The sequence below is a fragment of the Canis lupus genome, chromosome 13 (genome assembly GCF_011100685.1).
Source record: "Canis lupus familiaris isolate Mischka breed German Shepherd chromosome 13, alternate assembly UU_Cfam_GSD_1.0, whole genome shotgun sequence".
In the NCBI taxonomy this organism is placed as follows: Eukaryota; Metazoa; Chordata; class Mammalia; order Carnivora; family Canidae; genus Canis; species Canis lupus.
Window position 1 is genome coordinate 43,828,211 of NC_049234.1, and position 26,441 is coordinate 43,854,651.

General features: G+C 35.9%; 1 protein-coding gene and 1 long non-coding RNA gene across 5 annotated transcripts in view; both read left to right on the forward strand.

The window, feature by feature from the left end:
* The window catches only part of GABRB1 (gamma-aminobutyric acid type A receptor subunit beta1), a 358,276-nt gene that overhangs the window by 136,732 nt on the left and 195,103 nt on the right, over positions 1–26,441 (forward strand). The window lies entirely within an intron of this gene.
* Positions 5,507–26,166, forward strand: LOC119874452. The gene is made up of 4 exons (XR_005369002.1): positions 5,507–5,556; positions 12,720–12,804; positions 24,503–24,648; positions 25,855–26,166. It is a non-coding gene; the product is annotated as an uncharacterized LOC119874452 (long non-coding RNA).

The window sequence follows — 26,441 nt, forward strand, 5'->3', positions numbered from 1 at the left end:
TCCTCACATTCTTACCCCTGTTTTTGGAAGAAAACTGCTTAAAGCAAAATTCTTTGTTCCTCCTAAATATCAAAGGATTATTGAAGATGGAGAAATGTGTTCCTCTAGAATCCAAACACCTGATTGTTTTGAAAATCTAGGTCATTATACTTTGATAACTAAAGGGAGACCTAAAAGTTCATGAATGCTGCTTAAGGTACCATGACCACATATATGTAATTTGAATGTTTCTACCTTCTCAACTAAAGAGTGGACAATACCAGGAAAGAGGAACTTCATCTTTTCAAGAATATTTTATTCTCAAGCATGACTATCTCAGGCCCCAGGGCCTGCCAGCATTTAAACTTTTTGTGAAAATATTTGAGACATGACAAGCAAAACTTAATGGCTTCAAACAAGAAAAGTGTGAGATCAAAATTAGAATTATTGATTAAATGCCTCCAAATATAACATTATATCTACAAGTCACTTGCAGATTAAAGAATCATAAAATTCAAAATTATAAAAGTCATTTTTAATGCTGTATTTCCTACATTTGTTCAAGAATGCCTTAGGCCAAAAGACTGCTCATAAAGACAAAATTTAGGCCTTCATTACTTTAGGATTTCTACCAGTTCTTTTGCTTCTCTTCTCTTTCTATTCTATCCTGCAGCCCACCAGCAGATTTGTTTTAATAAAACACCATTTCATCACACCATTCTCTTGCTGAGGAACCTATTGATTCCCAATTACCTACCACATCAAGGCAAAACTTTTCTCCAGACATTCATGACACTTCACAATTAGACCCACCCCTGTTACACTGCCTTACTTAAGATTTTGCCCAGCCATGAAGCCTTACATTGTGAGTGTGGGTTTCTTTTTGCTTTTCTTAATTACTAGACTGATTCTTATTTCCTAGCCTCTGTCAGTAGTTCCCCTTCTTTTTAACTGAGCAATGAAAAATATCTTCCTTTCTTTTTACCAGTGCATTGTTCAGCTTCCAAGACCCAATTTAGAGATCGTATCTTTCTCTAAATCTTCTGTAACTACCTTAAACCTCATAGGTCTCCCTCTCCACAGTTATGCAAAACTTGGAACCACTTACAAAGATAGCACTTAATTATGAAATGTCTTCCCCAGGTAATTATTATTTACTAAGTTAGTCTCATCTCCCCAAACACGGTAGCATCTTTTGAGAATATAGAGTCTATTTTTCATACTTCTTTGCCCACAATGTATACCACAGTCAGCACATATGCAGCAAATCATGCATATAACCATTTTGCATATTATTTTTAAACTTCACTCTTGCTCTTAACTATATCTCCCTGACTATGGCTTTTGTGCAGTCAGATTTGCTAAATTTTAAGGAGAAAGCTAATTCATTTTATGAAAATAAAACTTATATGAAAATGGTTAATTCTAATGCTCCACATTCTGCTGTAGCTCATAGGTAGGGGGCTTCCTTCGAAGAGAGTAAAGCATTTTAAGGTATGAGAAGTGTATACAATGTTATGGATTAAATTTCTTTTATTTTTTATCAACTTAGATGCATGAGTGCTTTCTCTTCAAAGTAGCTCCCTCAGAAAACTATATGCTTATTCTTCCAGTATTTTTACAACTTCTCCTTAGGAATTTCATTCAAACCCTTGGCCACATGTTTAAATATTCAAGATGTTGGCAAATTGTTACGTTGAAGGTGATTATTAGAAATAAGTAAGAGTGCAATTGCTGGATCACAGGGTAGTTATATTTTTAACTTTTTTTTAAAGAGGGTGGGCAGAGGGAGAGGGAGAAAGAATCCTAAGCAGGCTCCATGTCCAGGGCAGAGCCCAACATGGGACTCAGTCTCACAACCCTGAGATCATGACCTGAGGCAAAACCAAGGAGTCAGATGCTTAACCGACTGAGCCACCAGGCACCCCCCTCCTCTATTTTTAACTTTTTGAGGAATCTCCATACTCTTTTCTAGAATAGTTGCTCCAGTTTGCATTCCCACGAACAGTGTAAAGGATTCCGCTTTCTCCACATCCTCACCAAGCCAGTATTAGTAGGTATTTACCGAAAGGATACAAAAATACTAACTCAAAGGGTTACACGCTTGCTGGTGTTTATAGCAGCATATGGAAAGAGCCCAAGGGTCCATCAACTGATGAATGGATAAAGAAGATATGGTATATATGCATATATTCCATATGCAATGGAATATTACTCAGCCATGAAAAAGAATGAAATCTGGCCATTTGCAGTGACATGAATGGAGGTAGAGTGTATTAAGTGAAGTCAGTCAGAGAAAGACAAATATATGATTTCATTCATATGTGGAATTTAAGAAACAAAACAGATGAACATAGGGGAAGGAGAAAAAGAGGAGCAAACCATAAGAGACTCTTAGCTATAGAGAATAAGCTTAGGGTTGATGGAGGGAGGTGAGTGGGGGGATGGGTTTAATGGGTGATGGGTATTAAGGCGGGCACTTGTGATGAGCATCAAATATTGTATGTAAGTGATGAAGCACTGAATTCTGCACCTGAAACATATTACACTGTATATTAATGGAATTTAAACAAAAACTTGGGGAAAAAAGAAATAAGAGTAGGAAATAAACTTGTGAACAATATCGTTGGTCAAAAACTGGTTACAACACAGTCACACACAATTTTTCCTGTATGGTTCACTAAATAACTATAAATGCATAGTCCAACAGAGAGTAGAAAAATGCTTTTAGCTGAGGAAGCACACAAATCAAATAATTCTGTGTCTCTTCAATGGGATCACTTTTAAGAGCCCAAACATATTTGTATTTATTATACCCATTGCTAGCTCTGATGGTCTCATATTGCCAGAACAGAGTTAGGTAGAAGAACTATCCAACTGCTGTCTAACTTCCATCCTATCGGGTAAGGAAAATACAATTCCAACCAGAATTGTTAAAGTAAATATGTTTTAGATTTATTGAAAACAAGATAATTAACAAATTATAGGCAGCAGGTCATTATTCAAAGGACATTTAATAAAATCAGTGCACTGATAGATTTGCTCATAGTTTGGATCTATGTTGTAAAAGAAATTAAGTAGTTAACAATGACTCTAAGGACTTGAACTGAGGAACTGGAAGAACAGAGTTGGAAAACTGTAGACAAAACACTTTTGGGGAGAACCTAAACTCTGAGGCATATTTGAAATGCCTGCAGATACACAAATGGAGAAGTTGACTGGCAGTCTGATGCAAGAGCTTGAGATCCAGAAGGGAGATCTGAATTTAGAATCATTAGTGTATGGATGGCCTTCAGAGCCATATAATTGGATGATATCACCCAGGGAATGAACATAGACTGAACCCCCACATCAGGAGAAAGATGTCCTTCAATATTTAGAATTAAGAAGAGGGGAGAAAAGTCAAAGGAAACTGAAAAAAACTTCCAGTGAAAATAGAGGGGAAGCCAAGAGAGTGTGGTTTCCTTAAAAGCCAAGTGAAGAGAGTGCTTCAAGGAGGTCAGAATAATCAATTGTGTCCAATATTGCTAATCATCAGGATAACATGAGGGTTATTGGTGACTTTGACATGATCCAATTGGGTGTAATGATGGAGGAAATAGTCAAAACTGGAATAGATTCAGGAGAGGGAGGGAGGAGTGAAATTGTAAACAATGGACCTATCAGTGTGCTGTTGAGAAACATACATTTGAGAAGAGAAATTTCATAATTCAGGAGAGAGGGTGAAGAGATTTGGGTGCAGTGTCCTTGTATACTCAAGAAGAGATGGGATCTCCTGCTAAAGTGGAGGCTTACTTAGCCTTAGATAAGATCATGAGCAGTTTAATTATTGTAGTAGGAGAGAAAGCAGAGTTACAGGTACAAACACAAATAGTAGGTCAATGGGGTGGTAGCACTAGATCCTCACAGTGACTTCTTAAGATGAGTATTCCCATTTTCTCCCATTTAAAATGAGGAAACTGAGGCATCAACAAGTTAAGAAACGTATTTAATATCATACAGCTGAAAAGCGACGGAAGCAGAATTTGAAATCAGTCAATCTGATTTCATGGCTTAAATGCTTAACGGCTATTCTAGTAGAAATACAGGGTTTAGCACAATGTCAGGTCTTGGCTGGACTTTTTTTTAAGTACTGAATTACACATATTGAGAACAATATTGACAGTCCAGAAAAACACAGCTGGTTTGGCACAGAACAGGGAACTCTGTCCCTAGGCAGACAGTAAATCTCTAAAGAGTCTCTCAAGATTAACATTCTTAGATCTTTTTATCTTTAGAGCCACAGATAGGGTGCTATTATAGTTGCTTGAGTTGTAGGAGAGAGAGAGCACAAGCTGGGGATGGGCAGAGAGAGGAGCAGACTCCCTACTCCTGCTCCTTGCTCCTCAAGCAGGGAGCCCAACAGGACTCAATCCCAGGACCCCGAGGTCATGACCTGAGCCTAAGGCAGAAGCTTAACTGAATGAGCCACCCAGGCACCCCTATTCTGTATTGCTCTTAACAGAAGATCAACATGTGAAGTTTTCAAGGAATATGTCAGTTCCATATGTCTGCTTTTGTGAGCCTAATGTGAAAAAAAAAAGTGCACTATAAACATTTGTGTTACACTCAAAAATGGAATTAATGCCTTCTTACTGGTGTCTCTCAAGAGGCAGGTAGGCTGGTGGAAAGGAAAGAACTTAAGCTTTAGAAAACAAGCCCCTCCATTTACTGGTTGCATATCTCAGGATCACTTATGCAACCTCTCTGAACCTCAGTTTCCTTATCCACTGAATGTCTGTAGTGATAGCCACCTTTCTTTCAGGTTTTTATAAGAACTAATGTGTGTGACGTGAAAAGGAAAGTGTTTCTTGCTTTTTGTTTTTTTCTTACCGTTCTCTCACATCGGCCTTTCCATTACTAGCAATGTTTAGATAGAGCTTGGAGGGTACAAATACATGTCAAAGATGCTGCAAGTAGGATTCCAGCTCTGAGTGTCAGGTTGATTAAGTGGATTATTGGGTGCATTGTAACTCCATATTGCTATAGAGCTAACAGAAACATTAATCACAGAGATTAAAAGCATGGATGTTGGAGGCAGACAGTCCTTGGATGCAACCATTTAATTCTCCAGTATGTTAATTGTATGACCTTGGACATGTCAATTAACTTGTCAATGCCACAGTTTCTTTAATAGGATTGTAATACTGCCCATGGGATATGATTACTGAGACAATTAAGTGAGAAATGCGTCTAAAATGCATAGCAAAGTACCTGTCACATAGTAAGCACTCAGTAAATAGTAGTTCTATTCCTATTCTTAAGGACTGCTCTGCAAGTTGAGAGTCTATCTCTTTAAAGTGCTTTTCCACTTCCTTAGAAGGTGCCGATGCTTTCAAGATTAAATGGAAGGCTCTTTCATGACCCTTACAGAATCATTTGGATTACCTTTGATGGTATCTGTCTCTAACCTTTTAGAATCTCTGTAGGTTTGTTCAAACTGGACAAAAAAGAATTTCATTCTTCTCTATGTTCTTAGAGTTTTGAGTCATTGGATTAGTGGGGCCAGAAAAGAACGAAGCCATTATCTTGGTGCAGGTACCTCTGTTATTGCTCATTATTTTCAAATGTTATGTACTTTCATCTTTTGTGTCACAGGGTAATTCTGTACCAAGGAAACCATATGTGCTGAAAATATAGAGTCATTTTTATTCACTCCATATAAAAAGGGCAATAAGGAATGCCATTTTAGGAAAAGATGAAGAGTCTTTGAAGATCGGCCTCCATTGTGTCTTTCAGGTGGAAATTCACATGCCAAACGAGATGCCAAGTGATTTAGTTTCTACTAAGAATCTTAATAAAATTTGGGGCTACAGTTGCGTGTAGCATTTATGGTTTACTCTAGAGAAAATATAGTATAATGAGTTTCTTTGTTATAGGTTTGACTTTTATGGCCTGTTTTTATCTCTATCTTTATTTATTTATTTTTTTTTTTTAATTTTGGTTGGAGGTGCTTTCCTGTGTATTCCTGCTACCTCAGGAAGGACCTCCCTCACCACCTCGTGCCAGGACTATTACAGTAGTTTTTTTGTTTAAGATTTTTATTTATTTTTTCATGAGAGACACAAAGAGAGGCAGAGACATAGGCAGAGAGAGAAGCAGGCCCCATGCAGGGAGCCTGATGTGGGACTCGATCCTCTGATTTCCAGGATCATGCCCTGGGCCAAAGGCAGACGCTCAACCGCTGAGCTACCCAGGGGTCCCTATCTCTATCTTTATTGTGAAGAAATTTTAAATGTTACTACTACATGCCTGTGAGAACCATGGGCCATACTCTTAGGCCATTTATTTTGTCCAAAATGGATATTTAACTTGTTTCCAATGTTTGAAAGCGTCAAAAAGAAATAATAGCAAAATAATGAGCCTAAATGGTATATAGTAAAGAAAAAAGAAAACTAATGTCCACTTAAACAGGTGTGGTGCTACCGGGGCCATCTCTGCAATACCCTAATGTCTGAAATGGTGCTGGGGAAATCTTTTGCCCATGACGTTTAGCAGCTGCAAGAACAGATTTGAGAAGAGCCACCTAAATATTCAGTACTCTACGCACCGAATCGATTCCTTGATTACCTTCCCTTTTCCTCCTTCTGTTAGGAGAACCAAGAATTGACATTGGGACCAAACAAATTTACACTCTGAATCATAATGCATCCACTAGGACTTTGGGATTAGTCCATTAAGAGAAGATCATGAATTTAAATTAAAGTTTGGAATTTAGGAGGATGTTAGTCCTCTTCTATCAGCCAGAGCCACTGATGAGCATTTGAAACACAGCAAAGGCACATTCCTTCCCTATTGTATATCCTATATTTTCCCTCCACTCTAAACATTTTGGAAATTCCTCTTTGTTTTAGCAGGGCTTTGGGAACAAAATCATAGGGATCACAGGGTAACAAAAGTGACAATGTGACTGCTTCTGGAGCTAGAATGCCAGGCCAAGTCAACTAGTATGCCAGCAAATGTCAGAGGTAATTCTAAGTATCTGGGCTTCTGAGGTGACCACACCCCTGCCACTGCATTGTGCCTGCTTTCCAGAGCCAGGAGGGTGTTAGGCATTGGTTATAACACATACTTAGGAACAAGACACAAGGTTTAACCTGGCCTTGCCACAAGCTAGAGAACCAGCTGAATGTCCTTGGGTAATATTCTCAAATTATAAATCTCAGTTTTCTCCCTTGAAATGTGGAAATTAAAAATAATAGCTACTTGGGGCACCTGGGTGGCTCCGTCGGTTAAGCATCTGACTCTTGATTTCAGCTCAAGTCATGATCTCAGGGTCCTGGGGTTCATTCTTGCATGGGACTCCCCGCTGCTTATCTCCCTCATCTTATGCCCCTCGACCTGCGCGCACTCTCCCTCTCTCTCTCTTTCTCTCAAATAGATAAATAAATCTTAAAAAAAAAAAGGTAGTCACAACTTCATAGGGCTTTCCTGATAATTGAGGGTGAAAATGCGTATAAAACAGTATAGAGCCTAGCACATTAGTAAAGATTCAAAAAATAAATATTGCCATTTTTATTAGCTGGCTTATTATTTCCATCCTAAGATTCTTCAGTAGAAATTAAAGATATGGTTTAACCATTAGCTTATCATTTAGCTCATGCATTCATTTAATACTTTACTATAGATACTGTTGAGGAACTACCACACACAAGGTGCTGTTCTAAGTGCTGTTATAACAAACATTTTCAAGATCATTAAACAAAAAGAAGAGAAAGCTTCTACCATTTGAGAAAAAGTGAAGCCTTTTGTTTCTAATATCTTCTCTATCCATTGCCTGGCAGCCTAGCAGACATGTTCCTGGTGACTAAATCACCTCTTGTCAATGCAGAAAATGAATAGAAACCCTAATACTGGCACTAACATCTCTGATGCTCTGAGCACTCTATTCATCCCCATGCAGTCTTTTATTTTTTCTTGAGAGTTCAAGTGGCAATAAAGAATGGCCAACATACATTTTGGAAATGTACTCTTTGCACAGATGCACAGAGTAATAGCCCAATAGCAGAGGCACAAGCCACAATCTCTTTTCCCATCTAACAGCTCCTTATGCAAAGAAGAAGAATCCCTGATACAGAAAATGTTCAAGTACTCATGTAATCACAGATGCCATTCACCTATAGAAGAGACATGTTCCAGCAAAATCTATTCCAAAGTGGATTTGTACTGTGCATACTGTATTTTCCCATTGGCTTACTTAGCTGGAATTCTTTCTTCTTTGGATCTAGTTAAGAGTTACATGAAAATTGAAGCAACACATTAAGATGTTATGTGTTTAAATGGAGAAAAATATTTTCGATAAAATAACATTAATGTTAAAAATAATGATAAAAATATAAGGTACATCACAAGGCAAAAATAATATCAAGTACTCTATAACAATCATATGCCTCCTAATGCTTTTCATACCATTCCTATTTAAGGAAGGCAAACCCCTAGACACTTATTTGGCTGCTTTTTAAAATTCTCTTTGAGTCAACTTAGCATTTCTAAATTTGCAGCTAAATGTATTTATCCTTTGGGATTTCTCTTCACTTGAACTTTGTGATTTCTTTCTAAGTATCTTACTAATCCTGTAGAGTTTTGGATGGGAGCTAATACCTATTACAATAAAAACAATTACTATTTATCAAGTGATATTAAGTGCCAAGCACAACTGTAATTTTATTTAATATTTCCAACAGTCCAGAGGACAATATTATACTTTCTTTCTTTTATACTTTTTTTAAATAAATTTATTTTTTATTGGTGTTCAATTTGCCAACATACAGAATAACACCCAGTGCTCATCCCGTCAAGTGCCCCCCTCAGTGCCCATCACCCATTCACCCCCACCCCCCGCCCTCCTCCCCTTCCACCATCCCTAGTTGGTTTCCCAGAGTTAGGAGTCTTTATGTTCTGTCTCCCTTTCTGATATTTCCTACCCATTTCTTCTCCCTTCCCTTCTATTCCCTTTCACTATTATTTATATTCCCCAAATGAATGAGAACATATAAAATGTTTGTCCTTCTCTGATTGACTTACTTCACTCAGCATAATACCCTCCAGGTCCTGGATATCCATGTCGAAGCAAATGGTGGGTATTTGTCGTTTCTAATGGCTGAGTAATATTCCATTGTATACATAAACCACATCTTCTTTATCCATTCATCTTTCGATGGACACTGAGGCTCCTTCCACAGTTTGGCTATTGTGGACATTGCTGCTATAAACATTGGGGTGCAGGTGTCCGGCGTTTCACCGATACCAAAAGATTGGGATCGTCCCCTGCATATTCTCAGACCATAATGCCTTGAAATTAGAACTAAATCACAACAAGAAGTCTTTTATACTTTTTTGTAGCAAATGAGGAAACCGGAGTTCAGAGAGGTTAGATAACTTACCCATGGAACTTTACTACAAAGCCTATGGACTTGACCAGAAGAGTATCTGGCTTTGGATTAGAAGTTCTCCCCATTCAGCTAGTATCTGCCTGAAAGGCTAAAAACAAATGACTCTCTTGTGTCTGTATCAGCTGCTTTGTTTCTGATTTACTAGATTATTAAATTATTGACTAGTATTTTCATTAGGAGTTGTTAGGACTTTACATATGATTAACTGCTCTTGGCAAAGCTCTTTTTGTTGAGGGACATCAGAAAGCTTGTAGAATTTGTCTGCAACCAATCACTCAAAATGCTCCTACTCATATATTTGCATAGCAGTGTTTCTTTAGCTTACTCCTTAACTTTATAATCCTGAATTATGTAATCTAAAACTAAAAGAGAGTGTCCAAAAAGGCAGTTTATGTATTATATGTCAAACTCTCAATACTCTGACAATCAAAAGTCTTTTTTGATTTCAGGAAACCACATGAAAATAGAGTTTTCTAATGTGTACTTTATAAAATGTGTGTGAATGAGATATTAGCATGGCAGCTAGTCTGATGTACAATATCAGTGTGATGTTTTATCATTAGACCCTATTTAATTTGCATATAAACCTTGGATAAAAATAGACATGATGATTTTCAGCAGTCCAGGGAGAAAAGTATATGTTTAATGTCAAGGGTACAGCTAAGATTGGAAATATTCCAATTAAACTTGTGATCTCTCCATCCAAGACCCCCAAATAACCTCCTAGAATTAAGCCCACCTCATTTATTTGATCAATTGATCCAGAATGACTTGCCAACATTGTTCATAGTATAGGTTCATTCTGTGCTTAGAATCTTATTTCTTTTCCAATTTCAGCAGGGATGACAACAATGAAAAAACAAAACTTACAAAAAAGTAAATCTTTCGAGCAAATAAAACAAAAATTTAGTCCATCAATTAAGGGAAATATTAAAGTTTTCCTCAATACTGGCTATTTCTACATCAATGGATAATAGACACTTCCTGGATGTCTAAAAGTCAAAGATTATGCTAAGAGAAATAAGTCAGAGAAAGACAAATACCATATGATTTCACTTATACGTGAAATTTAAGAAACAAAACGGAAAAAAGAGGGAGAGAGGCAAACCATAAAATAGATTATTAAATATAGAGAACAAACTGAGAGTTGCTGGAGAGGAAGTGGGTGGGGGATGGGTTAAATGGGTGATGAGTATTTAGGAGGGCACTTGGGATGAGCTCTGAGTGTTTTATGTAAGTGATGAATCACTAAATTCTGCACCTGAAACAAACAAACAAAAAAGTCAAAGATAGTTTACCTTTTATCTAAAGGTGAATTAATTAACTGACATAGTCTTTAAACTAGGATTTTCCTTTTTTTTTTTTTTTTTCCAGAAAGTTAATACTGTCATTAGCCTAAGAGTCTGAGGAAGTCAGGGTGAAATTATAATGAATGCCTCCAAATTTTATATAGTCTGTATTTGAAATGCTAAATTTGGCCTGGCTTCAGACCTAAGGATTGTACCCAAATCACTAGTGTCTTATTTTATTTATTTTTATTATTTTTTTTTTACTTTAGCTTTCTTTTTAATTTTATAAAGAATTTTAAAATATTGAGAAACAATATTCTTTTAGCTTCTTGATGTACACACATTTATATTTTAAAGTTATACAAATGATTTATCTTTTTCTAGAAAAGTCTAAAGTTAGTCTGCTTTACAAGTTTTTTTAGTCCCTTTACAAATATGAGATCCTCTGCTTTAACTATCCTCTGAATGTCTTCCAATTTTTATTGTCAAGAATTTTAATCGTAGCTCATTTTTGAGCTTACAAATGTATTGCTTTGATATTTTAAGAGTCAATACTCATTGGCATTTACTAGCAGGAATTAATAATATTTGTTGTTATTTATTCTTGTTTCTTTCAGAGTCAATACTCATTGGCATTTACTAGCAGGAATTAATAATATTTGTTGTTATTTATTCTTGTTTCTTTCACTCCCCAACTTCCTTTTCATTTTATTTTCCTTCTTGCTGGAATGTAAGCAGCAAGAGTCTGGTTTCATACATTAGAAAATGTCTATTTCATCTGGGTTCTGGTGTTAGATTTTGGGTATAGAATTCTACTTTTTTAAAAAAGATTTTGTTTATTTGTTTGAGATAGGAGAGAAAGAGAAAAAGCAGGGGGCTGTAGGCAGAGTGATAGGGAGAAGCAGAGTCACCGCCAAGCAGGGAGCCTGATGAGGGGCTCTATCGCAGCACCCTGGGATCTTGACCTGAACTGAAGGCAGACGCTTAACCGACGGAGCCACCCAGTAACCCTAGAATTCTACTTTTAAAGAGATTTTAACTCAGCACTTTGGGGGTTCATTTGAATTACATTTCTAATTTAAAGCCTTCATTCTTTCTATTATACTTTAGAATTTCTCTCTGTATTGATCCTATACTTGATTTGACTATAATGTCCTTTGGTGTGGGGTTTTTTGTTTATGTGATTTTTGTTCTTTTTTAAGTTTACTCAATATTCTGGGATATTTTGTTCAAATTGAAGACTCATGTATTTTGTTAATTCTGGTATGTTCTCAGCTATCATGTCTTCAGATATCAATCTACCACCATCCTCCATATTCTCTTTTTCTATAGTCCCTATTAGGCTTATGTTAGAACTTCTAGGTCTATTCCATTTATGTTTCTTAATATTTTTCATAATTTTAATATTTTAATTTTTTTACACTGAGATCGTTATGTGAACTCAACTTCATTTTTTCATTCAATAATTCAAGCTTCAATTGTGTCCAGTGTACCACTTGGCTCATCATTTGGGACTTTCATTTCAATAAGCATATTTTTAATTTCTGCATTTTCTAATGGATTTTTAAAATAAAAACCTAAATAATTGCATTTATGCTTTTTACTCTTTTATCTACTTGGGAATATTAGTTACATGTAAACTACAGTTCTTTCACATTGCAGTAGAACACAATGGCTAAGAATATGAACACTGGACTTGGATGCCTAAGTTTTAATTCTGGCTCCATAACTTCCTACCTTCCTGTTCTTGAGTAGTTACTTTCTATCCCTGTCTTGCAGTTTCCTCACCCATTAAGAGAAGGAAAATAACAGTATATCTCACAGGGTTTTTAGAACAATAACAAGATATAAATATAAAGCATTTAGTATGATGCTTGATACCTAATTAGTGTTCATGAATAGCTGCTATTATGGTTGTTATTATTATGATTATAATTACTATTTGCCCAAGTGTAAGATTTCATAGTATTTATCTTCTTTGTATATTTGGTAAATTTTGCTTATTATCTCATCTTCCAAGGGAGATTACTCCTGCAAGCATTCTGGGTTTTAATGACCTCACAGTAAGGCTGGCTTGTGCAAGCTGCAGTCCCAAACTTATAGAGGTAAGTGACTAAAGCTATATGTTGCTTTAGACTACTTAGTTTGGGGCTCTCTGATAGTACGGCCAGTGTTCCAGCCTCTTCTCACTAGTACTTTGAGCCCCCATAGTTTCTCAGACCCTATGACTAGAAGCACTAATAACTTTGCCCCCAAAAGTGCATAATCTTATGTTAGTGCTATAAAAAGACTTGTTCATAGGAACATGTGAGAAATTTCCTAGGATATCACAGAAAATTGCTAGGGAGATTTCTGGAATACATTTTTGTTCATCTTCTGTTTTCTTTTTTTTTTCTTTTTGGAGGGGGAATCATAATCAGGTTTGCTATTCACTACTATTAATGCAATACTTTTTAAACTCCAGGATGATATGATATAGAAAAGCATAAGTAGAGAGTCATGGTTTCACACTGGAAAATAAAGCATGACATTCAGATTTTTCACATAAAGAATCAGAAATATTCTCTAATGTTTTAATTGATAACCAGATATCCTGTAGAATCTCATGCTGATCAACTGGTAATAACCATGTTATAGAGCTCCCTTGATATTTAGAAAAGAAGACATTTTGCTTCTTATTTGCATGGGGAACATTATTTGAATCAGAAGATAAAATCTTATTTCATGGCATAGCTACTGATATAATGTGGAATTTTGTTATAATTCTCTGGTCCTTGTTTGTTAACTTCTAATGTTGTACTTTGTACATAATACAAAATTAACACAAAAATTTTAAGTTGTTTCTTTTTACCCACATTCCCCAACCAACTTTAAATCAGCAATAGGGGGTGATTAAATGATGATGATTAAAACAAAGTAAATATGTGGCTTTAATTTAGAAAATAATATGTAATTTTATGTGTATGAAAGGACTCCTTTGCTAGTGCAATAGCAGTGCAGACTCTAGGATTATAGTTCAGAGATTTTTACATATTGCTTTTAGAAGTTAAACCTCAACCCATAAAGTGGGCCAGATACATAATTCCAAAGAATCTAGGATTCTTTGCCATGTCTGGAAATACTTTTCTGCCTATTATTTATTTATTCATTTATTCAGGCATTCCTTTTGCTGTGAAAATTACAGGCCTCCTGTGTACCAACTTTCCTCTTATGTGGACTAACTCTGCTGTTGCTAGTGGATGTATTAGCTTAGTTGTCAAAGTTCAGGTTACATTTGTGATTGCAGTTCAGTAGTGTGGTTCATTTAAGGTAGAAAACATATGGTGTTGATATGAAAGAGGTGAAGTAATGTCAGTCATATGCTTCTATGAACCTCAAGCATTTCAGGAATATCTGGGGTGGTGAGGCAATTACTAATACTAAAGAAAGTGGTACCAACAGATAAACTAGCATACTATCAGCTCTTCTTGCCTCATTGTATATAACTCATTTAGCACATTTCTTTTTAAGCTCAGTTCTCCTTTCTTGATTCATATTTGATAATTCCATGAATAATATAAGATAACCAGCACCTTTTTATCTGTCTTCTGGATCTGTGATCTGCTACTCCTCTAAAAAGCATGACTATTCACTCATTTCTTCCTTGGAACTCCTGTGTTTCCTCATTCTACCAAACTTTGGAAATGAAATGCTGTACAGATATCTTCTTTTTTTCCCCATTTGCTGCTTCTAAACAATTAAATCACTATATCTGTTTATACCACCCTCTCCAACCTCCACTTGTGTTGCTTTGCATCCCTGCGTTTATAGCTACTTTCTTAACTCACATAGCTCACAGTTTGTTTTTGTTTTTCATCCTATTCTGTCTCCTATCCAATGCAAATATAATCAAATGGATAATACTTTGGATCACTTCACTTCGCAGTTGATTGACCTCCAGCTTCATTCTTATTAAAAAAAAAAAAAAAAAGCCAGACAGTCATACTTGATCTGTATGCTTTTTTTACTTTAATCTCTTCACCTCATCCTTCACAAGCCCTCAACTGAAGGTTCTGCCCTAATAGTTACTCCAGTTCTTGGTCCTATCCCAATTCACCGGCATTAGACTCTTGTTCTGTCAGCGTGCCATTGTTGGCTACTATAATGTGGTTCCTCACCACACTTTAAAACCTTCAGTTCTCTCTAGAGAAAGCTTGTGGCCACCCTTTGTTATTCTAATATTGCTTCCATTTGTAGACATCAGAACAACATTGGAGAAAACCACTCTTTACAATCCATTCTGTGTATAACCCCACCATTACCAAAATAGCCATCCTTTCAGTCATTAGTCATCCTATTACTACCACACTTTATGATCTTTCATCTGTCTTATGTGTTGTGTTGTGCTCATATTTTCAGATTGTTAAGGGTAAAAACTCTGTACCTTTCTCTTATCTCCTTAAAAATTGATATAATGCTAACATGTAATATTGTTTCTGAATGAATGAATGACTAGGTAGATGAATGAGTGGCTGGATGGATGGGGAATGATTGCATTTCCACCAAAAAACAATAAAAACTGTATTGCTCCACCTTCCCTTACTTCATTTCACTGTAACCTATGCACAGCAGTGATAGAGCAGCTTTTAGCACTACAACAAAGCAATGTCAAGCCTTGCTCTCCTCAATTCTTTCCCCAATTTAATTATTTCCTTTTAACAACTTTGGTTGTACTCCCGTGAGCTACATCAGACTACAGAAGCCAATCCAAGGTCAAGCTTCAGGTAAAATGGTAAATTGTACTCAGCTGAGGTTAATTTGACTTGGTTTGCTCCTTAATCAGCAAATCTCAAAGACAACAAGATGGCATAAGTAACCGTGGTTCCCAGGTGCCTCCCTCATTTTTCACAATGATATATCCACTAATGTGTGGTGGCCTCAATTCCCTCCTTGCTTTGGGAGGGATTCATGAGATCCAAGAGTCTCCACCATGCAAGATTTTTGAATATTATATATCTTAGGCAGAGTAGTTGGAGAACAGGTCAAGTCAGAGATTCACCTTCTTACCACAAAATGATTACATTGCTGTACCATGGTTTTATGTTTCACTTGTTATTTCTTCCTAAGATGGTTTGGGTTACAGGGCAGTAGGCTTAACACACCTGCTTTTCCATCTCTAAAATAGGCATTAGAGTATTTTTAACTTAATTTATTTCCATGGTGTCTCAAACAATGTTCTGCTTATGCTTGCAATATACTTTTCATTTTCTTTTGTCAAGGAGTCATTTTCTCAATGCTAATCTCTGTGCTTTTATAAAACTGACCAGTCTTTAGAGCAAAATAGTTAACAAAACCCATCAATTTTTCCACTGGACACATTTTCTCACAAGATTATGCATAGGCCATTAGGTCATTGCAAAGCTCCTCCAGTTCTTCCAGAAAAATACGATGTTCCTTCCTTCTTTCTTCTTCTTCCTTCCTTTCTTTCTTCCTCCATAATCAATTCCTAGAAGGAACTAAGACTCCTACTTTTTGGGAATTGTTTGTACCATCTCCCCACCATGGAGTAAAAGGTCGTAGCTTACATGAAATCAATCATATGAAAAAATGAATTAAATTTCAGCCTCAAATCTAAAGGTCAACATTAAAACTTCCTGACAGAAGATATATGGAATCATCCACTGCTCAGTCTTATTGTAAAAGATAGTATTCTGTATTATTAGGTAGTGATGGAATCATCCAAAACTGTGTTCAAGTCTGTGAAACTTTGGAGTATTCAGAGTGTCAGTACTTCCTCATCTGAAGATGCTAATAGCATCAACTCACAAGATTTTTCTATTATGTATCACTGTATGTAAAGTAACCAGCAAATAGTAAGAGTTTAGTAAATGGTAGTTATTGATCCCTTACAATGAAAACAGTGATCAAATATTGGTCTGCAGATCTCAGCTCCAAGTGCTGACAGCAACAGATTGTTGCTCTCCTCTTGCTCAGATGTCTCATGGAGAAGTACCATGTGTGGCTGTGCTCTACTTAACCAAGTGAAAACATCAAGCAATGTTCAAAGCTTCTCATGACTGGCCTATATATAGCTTTTTCCAGGAGGTCCCCAAAGCGCTTAATCAAGTGTCTTTTCAAATATTGCATGAATCCATAATATTGCTCTGACACTGAGCACATTTCTCAAAACGTCTTTAAAGCATTAAATTCTAGGGACGCCTGGGTGGCTCAGTGGTTGAGCATCTGCCTTGGCTCAGGTTGTGATTCCCAGAGTCCTGGGATCAAATGCCGCATCAGGCTCCCTGCAGGGAGCCTGCTTCTCCCTCTGTCTGTGTCTCTGACTCTCTCTGTGTGTCTCTCAGGAATAAATAAATAAAATATTTTTTATTTTTATTTTTTGAGTCTAAATGCTTTTATTAAAGGAATCTAAATAATACACATAAAATCATTGTACCTTCATGTTTTCATATACAATGCTTAAGAAATATTAATTAATTGAAAGAGAAACTTTGAAATAGTCTTGAATTCTCCCTATCACAACTAAACTATTTTGAGTGCATTGCAATTCAAATCCTAGTACACGAATGAACCTCAAAACTTATTTAGTCCAAAACTGTTATTCTTATGGGTGACAGAAGTAAGGCTGAGAAAAGTTAAGTGAATTGAATGAGTTTACCAATTTTTAAGAGTGAAAGAAAGGACAAGAGCCCAGGCTTCCTGAAACCTTGGCCAGGCATCTGTTCAGACCAAATATCAGGCCACTCTAATATAAATTATTTAACATTTAAGTTTACCTATGCACTTTTTAAAAGAATCAAAATAAAGCTAAGCATTAGAAAACCATCCAAGAAATAAAATATTTTTAAAAAAATTAAATTCTATTCCAACAATAGGATTTTTGATCAACATTTCCTGAATGTGCCTTCAGTTTTACAAAGCCAGGGAACTAATTGGTGGGAGGAGTGTTTCAGGAAAACAAACCTGAGGAGTCAGTCCTGAGCTCTCTCTTGCAATCACTGCATTTAAATGATCTTTCAGTTGTCCATTAGAAAGTCAGTAACTGTGTGCTAAGCACACTGGCACGCATACTAAGCATCAGAATATGGACCACAAATCACAGAAAGGTCCCTATTTGGAATTTTTAACTTGGCTAAAATTAGAAAAGCAGTTGTAAACATCACTTGGTGGAGGAAACTTGTCTGAAAACCTTTGGGTGGTCTCAAATATACTTTAAAAAATGCCTAACAATTTAGAGAATCTAGTGTCTAATAACAAGAGACAATGGTGAATATGGTCCATACATTTTAGAGTCTCATGAAATTACACATATTTCTAACCAGTTTACTTTTCTGAATCTTTAAGGTACTCCACCTATCCTAAATTGATAGTAATGCAAAGACAATAACCATGGATTTCAGAAATTCTCTCTCATGAAAAATAAGTTAAAAATAACATCCTACTAAAGCAGGAATATCTTCAACTAAACAGGACAATATTAATCCCATCATACTATTTATAGTAGTTTCCCTTTTTTGAGAGACCATTTTGGCTCTGTTGTTCAATAGCTTTTAGAGGTGTTTTATCCAAACTGTGAAGTCATGGTAGCTAACAATTGAATAAAATATTAGACTTTTTGGAGTGCTTGCTATATGCCAGGAACTTATGAAAAAACAATTTGGGTGGATTATTTTGCTGCAGTCTCACAAAATCCCTCTTAGGTAAACTAATATCCTTATTTGTTTTATTTTAGAGAGAGAAAGGGGAGGAAGGGCAGAGGGGCAGAGGGAGAAGGTGAGAGAATCTGAAGCAGGCTCCACACCCAGTGTAGAGGCCAACACAGGGCTGCATCTCACAACCCTGAGATCATGAGCTGAAATCAAGAGTTTGACACTTAACTGACTTAGCTACCCACATGCCCCAATCCTTATTTTAAATGAAGAAATAAAGGTCCAAGGGTGATTAAATAACTTTCAAAAGGCTGCATATGTAGTAAATATTGGAAGCAATATTATGAAGAAGTAGGATCTGTGCTTCCATTTCTCTTGGCATTGCATTTAGCTTCTATACTAGACGACTTCTCGAATCTACAAAGCATGCTTACCTACAGGTTACATATGATCCTCATAATAATCTGCTTTGTAGATAAGCAAGAATATATCAAGAAATGTTAACACCACACAGATTCCTGGTGACAAGGCTTAGAACCCAAGCCCAAATTTCACTTCAAGCCACAAAATTATTAAGAAATTAAGCTAAATCCACACTGGGAAGTAATTGTTTCTTTTTGTGGAACTGACTGCATATATGTATTAAGCATGACTGTAAATTAATTATATCCTGAATAAAACCTGAATCCAACTACATTTCATCACCTACATTATTACTTCCTCTCTAGTTGGGACTATCATCACTTATTACCCGAACGTGCCTACTTTTATTCCTTGACAGTTGTAGTTCTTTGGATCACAGATATTTCTGTGGGGTTGGTATAAGAAATGAACTTTGCCCTCCATGAAAATAAATGTTCATGCATATTCATACAGACAGACATGTACGCAATTTAGCATGAAATTCCATGAACTTTCTCTAGTTGAGCTTCTTTCTTTAAGTTTTTTAGCCTCTTCTCCAAATCTGTTAGATGCACTGCAGCCATGATGATGCTTAAAACAGAAGTCAAATTAGGTCACTTCTCTATTAAAAACCTTCTGAAGACTTCTCACCTCACTCAGAAAAGAATCCAAACTGAGACACCACGTAATCTGACCCCAGGGTACCTCTTGCACCTTATTTTCTACCTTATCCTTCCAATCACTTTACTCTTCTCACAAAGGCCTTCTTGCTCATATACGTCAAGCTGACTCCTGCCTATGGCCCTTGTTCTTACGTTTCCTCTGCTGGAAGTTTCCAGAAGTCCACAAAGCTGACTCCTTCACTCAGATCCCACAATGTCATCTGACTACAGAGGTCTTCTATCACTCTATGTACTCTATCTCCTCTTGCCTTGATTTGTTTTTTGTCTTAACAATTATAACTATTTTTCAAAGTATGTACTTCCTAGTACTTCGATTCCTATCTCTAAATACCAGATTATAAGTTCCCTGAGTATACAAACTTTGTTTTGTTTACTGCTATAATCCCAGTGACCAGATCATGGTTGGTACATAGTAGGCACTCATGTAGTATTTGTTGGATAAAAGCATAAACTATATAAGAACTTAATGAATAAATATAACCCAAAATACAAATCTAAATGAGTGTCGTCTTAGTCAAATTAGCCACTAAGAACAAACAAATAAAAAACTGACATTTATTTGTCTTCAGAGTTAGTTCAGAATTAGTTCACAATCCACTCAGTGAGGTTAATTTCATTATTCTATAGTTATTTAGAATTTTTTAAAAGTTCAAGATAGTATCATTTTAAATAGATGACCCATTTTATTTACTGGATGGGTTTCTGGTTGATTTTTCACCCCAAATATAATTGACCTTTAAAAGGGAAAATTGTATTTTGGCTGCCAAGTTAAATGATATTGTGCTTGTTGAACTGCAATCAATACTCCTCTGTGAAATTTCCTATATATCAAAAAAATATTGTTACTCTTTGAGTTCATTGGTTTGTCAGAAATTCAAGATGCTTTAGAAGGAAAATCAAGAAATCATTCCCTCTATTCCCCCCTTTATGATGTGTGACATTGAAGACTATTCCAAAAGAGTCTTGAAAAGGTATAAAAGAAGTATATTATCAAGTTAATATAGACTTCATTAAATAATCATGACATTTAATCAATAAACATGTTTGAAGATCACTGATAGTGCCCAAATAAAATATCAAACTTCTTGTACTGAAGTTGGCATGTAACGTCCTTGGTTATATAAATTCAACCTGTTTTAGGTTTGAGGATTACAATAAATGTCAGTCTATATCAGGCAAATACCATATGTGATTAAACTCTGGTTGCCCATTCAACAAACTTTTATGGAGCACCAATTGTGTTCCAGCAGGGTAACCAGTTGCTGGAGATACAAAGTTGAATGGTACATATATTTTACAGAGAGAATATGGGAAAGGAATAAATGCTATGCATTGTACAAAGTATCGTGAGTGAAAATGTACAAAATGAAATGGGATCACAAAAGAACAGAAGCGTAAGTCTTCTAAGAAAAATGAGAAGAACAGAGATTTTTTAAGAAGGTGATAATTGAGCTCAATTATGAGGAATGCTGAACAGGTTACCAAAAAAAAGAAGAGGTCAGGGGAAGGAAACAGCTATCAGGGCAGTAGAAATACTTGGAAAGTCTTGGAGTGGATGGAAAATACCGTGTGTGGCTAAGTGTAGGAGTCAAGCATGCAAGGGTAAGTGGGGTCCTCATACAGAGTGTTACAATAGTGATGAGCAATCCCACATTTAGAAAAGAGGCTAATGACTGTTTCAGAATTATTTTTTAACAAGTCCCTTTCTAGGAGCAATGTGGAGGATAGAATATGAGAAAAGTGAAGCTATGCTGGATTTTTAGTAGCCAACTTACATTTCAAAAAGGAGCTAGATTTTTTTTTTAGTTATTTTTTTACTCAGATATAATTAACATATACTGTTATATTAGTTTCAGGTGTACAATATAATGATTCAACAATTCTATACATCTCTCAGGGCTCATCAAGATAAGTGTACCCTTAATCCACTTTATGTATTGCATCCATCGCCCCCAACTCACCTCTCCTCTGGCAACCACTAGTTTATTCCTTGTGTTTAAGAGTAGTGTTCTTTTGTTTTTGTTTTGTTTTTTTGTTTTTTCTTTTTTTTTTTTTTTGTCTTCTTCATTTGTTTTGTTTCTTAATTTCCACATACCAGTGGAATCCTATGGTATTTGTCTTTGACTGATTTATTTCACTTAGCATCATACCCTGTAGGTCCATCCATGTTTTTGGAACTGGCAAGATTTCATTCTTTTTTTTTTACGGTTGAGTAATATTCCACCTTATATATCCATTCAACTATCAATAGACATTTGAGTTGCTTCTGTATCCTAGCCATTGTAAATAATACTACAGTGAACATAGAGGTGCATGTATCTTTTTGAATTTGGGTCTTTATTTTCTTTGGGTAAATAGTAATGGAATTACTGGATCATATGGTAATTCTAGTCTTAATTTGGGGGGCAACGAGAAACTAGGTATTTTTATCATACTCACAGTCTTCTTCTGCACTATACTAGAGCATCCACTCCTGAGTGTAGAATACTTATCTTTCTTTCCCTGTGACCTAGCAGAGTTCCTGAGATTGTGGATAATAAATAATTTTTGAATTAAATCAGATCGTTACATTGTTGGTTTTCTTTTTTAATACACTGAGCTTCCAGGCTCTATTGTACAACACACAATAGTGCAAAGAAAGATAGAAACATCCTTATTAAGTCTTCACAGGTGTCCAGTGGTCCATCTTTGGTAAGAAGCAGCTATGCCGGCATTTGTGATCCAAGACAACCGCATTGAAAAATTCAAGAAAGCACTTCAGACCACCTTGGTTTGCTCTTCCTTGTTAGCAGGATAAAGTCAGAACAAACAGTTCAATTAGAAGCAATTTTTATTTCCTATTTGATCTGATTCCCTTAATCTTCTTACCTGACAAGATTTCTCTGAAAAGGCAGCTGGAGCCATACTGGGAAAATTTAGTTAAGAAAATAATTGTATGTGTCATATGGTACATCTTCTGGCAGCTTGCTCAATAGCTGAGGTCATAAGTACAGCCTGCCCATTCCCTGCTAACCCTATTCAACTCTATCCAAAATATTAAATTGATGGTTCATTTTTAATTGATTTGGCAAATGAGAGAAGTTTAACTATCATGTTGTGTATGTATACGTCAAACCCACATCCAGTATGGGCTAATAGCTGTATACATCTTTTTTTAGTCTTTCCAACAAACCTAATCATTGTCAGCACCTGCATGTATCTCCCACATGTGCTTTTGAAAGCCATCACAACCATTTTCAAAGACTTCTAAATCCTTTGACTTCAAAGCATAATGAATATATTATTTTGAGAACAAAAGAGTAAGGATACGGAACTAAAATTCTGGAAGGTTAAATTGAGCAAGGCGACATATGTAATAAGAAGTGGGACCAGGATTTAAATTCCAGCTAGTCTGACTCCAAAACCCCTTGGTTATCAAACTTTACCTCTTTCTCCAGATTCATCGAGATATAATTGACATATAACATTGTATTAGTTTAAGATATCCATCATAATGATTTGATACATGTATACATTGTAAAATGATTACCATAATTACTTTAGTTAATGTCTGTCACCTCAAATAGTTATTTTTTTTCTCTTGATGAGAACTTTTAAGATAGACCCTCAGCCACTCTCAACTGCACAATGTGGTATTGTTAATTATAGTCAGGCTGTACATTCCATCCCCAGGACTTAATTATTTTATAACTAGAGGTTTCTACCTTTTGACCACCTTCACCTGTTTCCCTTACCTGCCACCAACCCCATCTCTGACAACCACTAATCTATTCTCCCTTTCTATGAGTTTGGTTTCTGTGCATTTGAGTCACCTTAGGATCTTGTGAAAATGTGTATTTTGTTTCAGTAGTGTTATGTGTCAGAGGTGGGGACTGAGATTCCAGGGAGCCACTTTTAGTATAAATACTAGGACACTGTAGTTCTAAACCACTACACTGGACTACAAGCGCAGAAAATTCAATCTGTGCCAAGGACTGTGACAGATGTCTCACCTAGCTCTGCGAGTGCTAACCTCAGGTCTAAGTGATACATGACATTTTTCCTTGGCCTTGCATTTTGTATCCTATTACTTGAATTATCAGATTTTTAAGAACAAAATTCAGGCTTTTTGAGGCATTAGACTCCCAGTAGAGTATTTATGATCCACTTTACGTTCATCCCCTCACCTGGAAAGAAAATGCCCATGTAGAAGAAAGGCTGGGAGAATAAAAATGGGATGATCAGAGAGTCAGATAACCTGTCAAAAGCCACATCACTAAACCCATGTTAAGATGTAACAAGGAGAAGGAAGGCAAATGCCCCCAGAAATTTTCTTCTTGCAGTTCCTCTAAAATGCCTACCTCTTTGATGCCTCAGGGCCTCTTTTACTGTCCCTTTTCTGATATATTCTTTCCCCCAAATCACATGGGGTTTTCATCTGTCCATTTTCAGCTCAAATGTCACCCCCTCAGCAATGACTATTTTATCTAAAATCCATCTTCCATCTTTACTTCTCCCCTGAAATATCCCATTACCTCCATAAATGCAGAGACTTACTTCTTCATTCACCAATTTCCATCACTGTCCATGATGAGTGAAATGCATTGCTCATGGTAAAGAGTTAGCAAAATATTTGCAAAATGCATAAATGAAAGATGAGCAGAGTGAGACTAAGAAAATGTCAGCAGATTTGATAATAAATTATTAACATCCTTAGATAAGAATTTTTTCAGTAAGATAGTGGAAGTGAAAGTATTTTGAAGGAAATTAATCTACTCTTTTAAGAAGATTGGCCATGACAGGAAAAAAAAAATTTTAGGAAAGAGTCAGGAAGCTGGGAGAGTGGGAGACTTCAAGAAGAGTTAAACTATCCCATTGATAACAAAACTGAACTCCAGTAATTTAAATGGAAACCCAAACAAGTAATGCAAGGAAACCTCCATCACATGGCTGATTCACAAACCAAAAAACCACAAATTATAACATATAAGTTACTTAAAGACTTTTAAGCATCTAGATTAGTCATCCAATGAAATCAAGCTATAGTTCACATTCTCTTCTTCTTGTCCTTGGATTTTTTTTTTTTTTTTAAGTCTCAGGTCTTAAGTCATTGCACCAGAATCAGGATAAGATGTGTGCTTGAGAGCAGTTCTTGAGAGACACGGTGTCCTTATGTCTTTAATGCCTACTTCACTACCAGCCTGGTGGGAAATCATGTGAAAACCAAAATGTGTCTGCGGTAAGGAGTGTAGCGCTTGTACTGATGATTATCCTTCTATATGAGCTTTTGAAAGCCAGTACAGTATATTTCAAGGCTTTTGAATCACCTGACTTCAAAGCACAATGGATATGTTTTTGTGTGTGTGAAAAAGAGAAAAAAGCAAAAGCAATTTAGTTCCACTCAAATTTGAATAGAGTAAAAATGATGAAAAGAATATTTCAAAAATGTATTTCAGTCTGTAATTATTAGCCATTTTATATATTTCCCTTATTGTATCATTGACTGTTTAAGATGATCATACTACCTATTTCCAGAAAGATTTAAAGTAGTTTCTGGATCAAACTAAAATTCTAAATTAAACCTAAAGCAGAACAGATTCCATCTTAATATAACAAATCATTTTTAAAAAATATATCATGATTTTGAATTACACATTTATAATTGAATGTGTTATGTTTCTCCCTCCACATAAATGGTAGAAATCTTGGAATAAGATTGTACTTTCCAACTAATCCACTGTAGTCCCACAAAGTAGATTCTGCAGTATCTTTACTGTAAATTTTTTAAAAAATCAAAGTTGAGGAATATAAAATTAATGATGCATTCAATAGTCAGAAGAGACCATTAATAATCTCAATTATAGCTAATCTTTATGGGATGAAGTTCTAAGGTACTGTATTAAGGTACTGTTCTAAGATACCGAAGTTCCAAGGCATGTGTATTAACTCAGTTAATCATAACAATCATATGCTGTGAGTTCCGGTTTTACCCCCATTTTAGTAGACGAGAAAACACATAGAAAGCAGTTAAGTAACTTCAAGTTTACATAGCTAAGAAGTAGAAAAGCTAGAAATTCAAAACAAGGTGCTCAGTCTTCAGAGCCCACACACCTAAGCACATATGGAGAAGTTTTCAATCCACATGGAGCCAGCACGGTGTAAAAAACACGAGCTTTTAATTCTTCCCACCACTCTGTGAAATATGTGATGTTATCCATTTTACAAATGAAGAAATTGGGACTTAGAGCCAGGCTTCATAAATATGTGAGCATTGACAATTTACTTAATCTAAGACTGAATTTCCTCATTTGTATTCTGGGTTAACATCAAGTGTCTTTTAGAGTTTTGGGGGATAATTAAAATAAAACACATATGTAAAGTGGCAAGTAATAGATTTACACAAATGGCTTTTTGTTGAAGGTGTGACCTAAATCTGTCTCCCCAGGAACGTCTTTCTCAAGGACCTGGAAGCCATTCCTTTGAAATGTAATCATTAGGGAAGATGAGGGTTCTTTCTCCCAGTCTCTATGGAAGGGTAAGAGTTTAACTTCCATGAGCGCCAATCAGCACACACAGGTAGCATTATCACACTGAGCATCCTCACGAATAGGATTCACTAGTACTTTCTGCTAATGCACCCATGGATTTAAAAAACTCTCCCATCTTTTGTTTCAGTGGTTACATTTATTATCTCCCCTCACTGCAGAAGTTTTGAATAAAGTCTTTCCTTCCTGTTTGAAAATCAAAGTTTGAAACAATTGGGTCTAACCTTAATTTATCAATATAATGATTTTGTGCAAGAGGGATAATGCAGAAATTGGATAAAGTGTGTATGTGTGTGTGTGTGTGTATACACACACACATACAGTTGACCCTTGAACAACACAAGCTTGAAGTGCATAGGTCCACTTACATGTAGATTTTTAAAAATATAAATACAGCCCAATATTATAAATGTATTTTCTTTTCCTCATGGTTTCCTTTTTTCTAAGATTTTATTTATTTGTTCATGAGAGACAGAGAGAGAGAGAG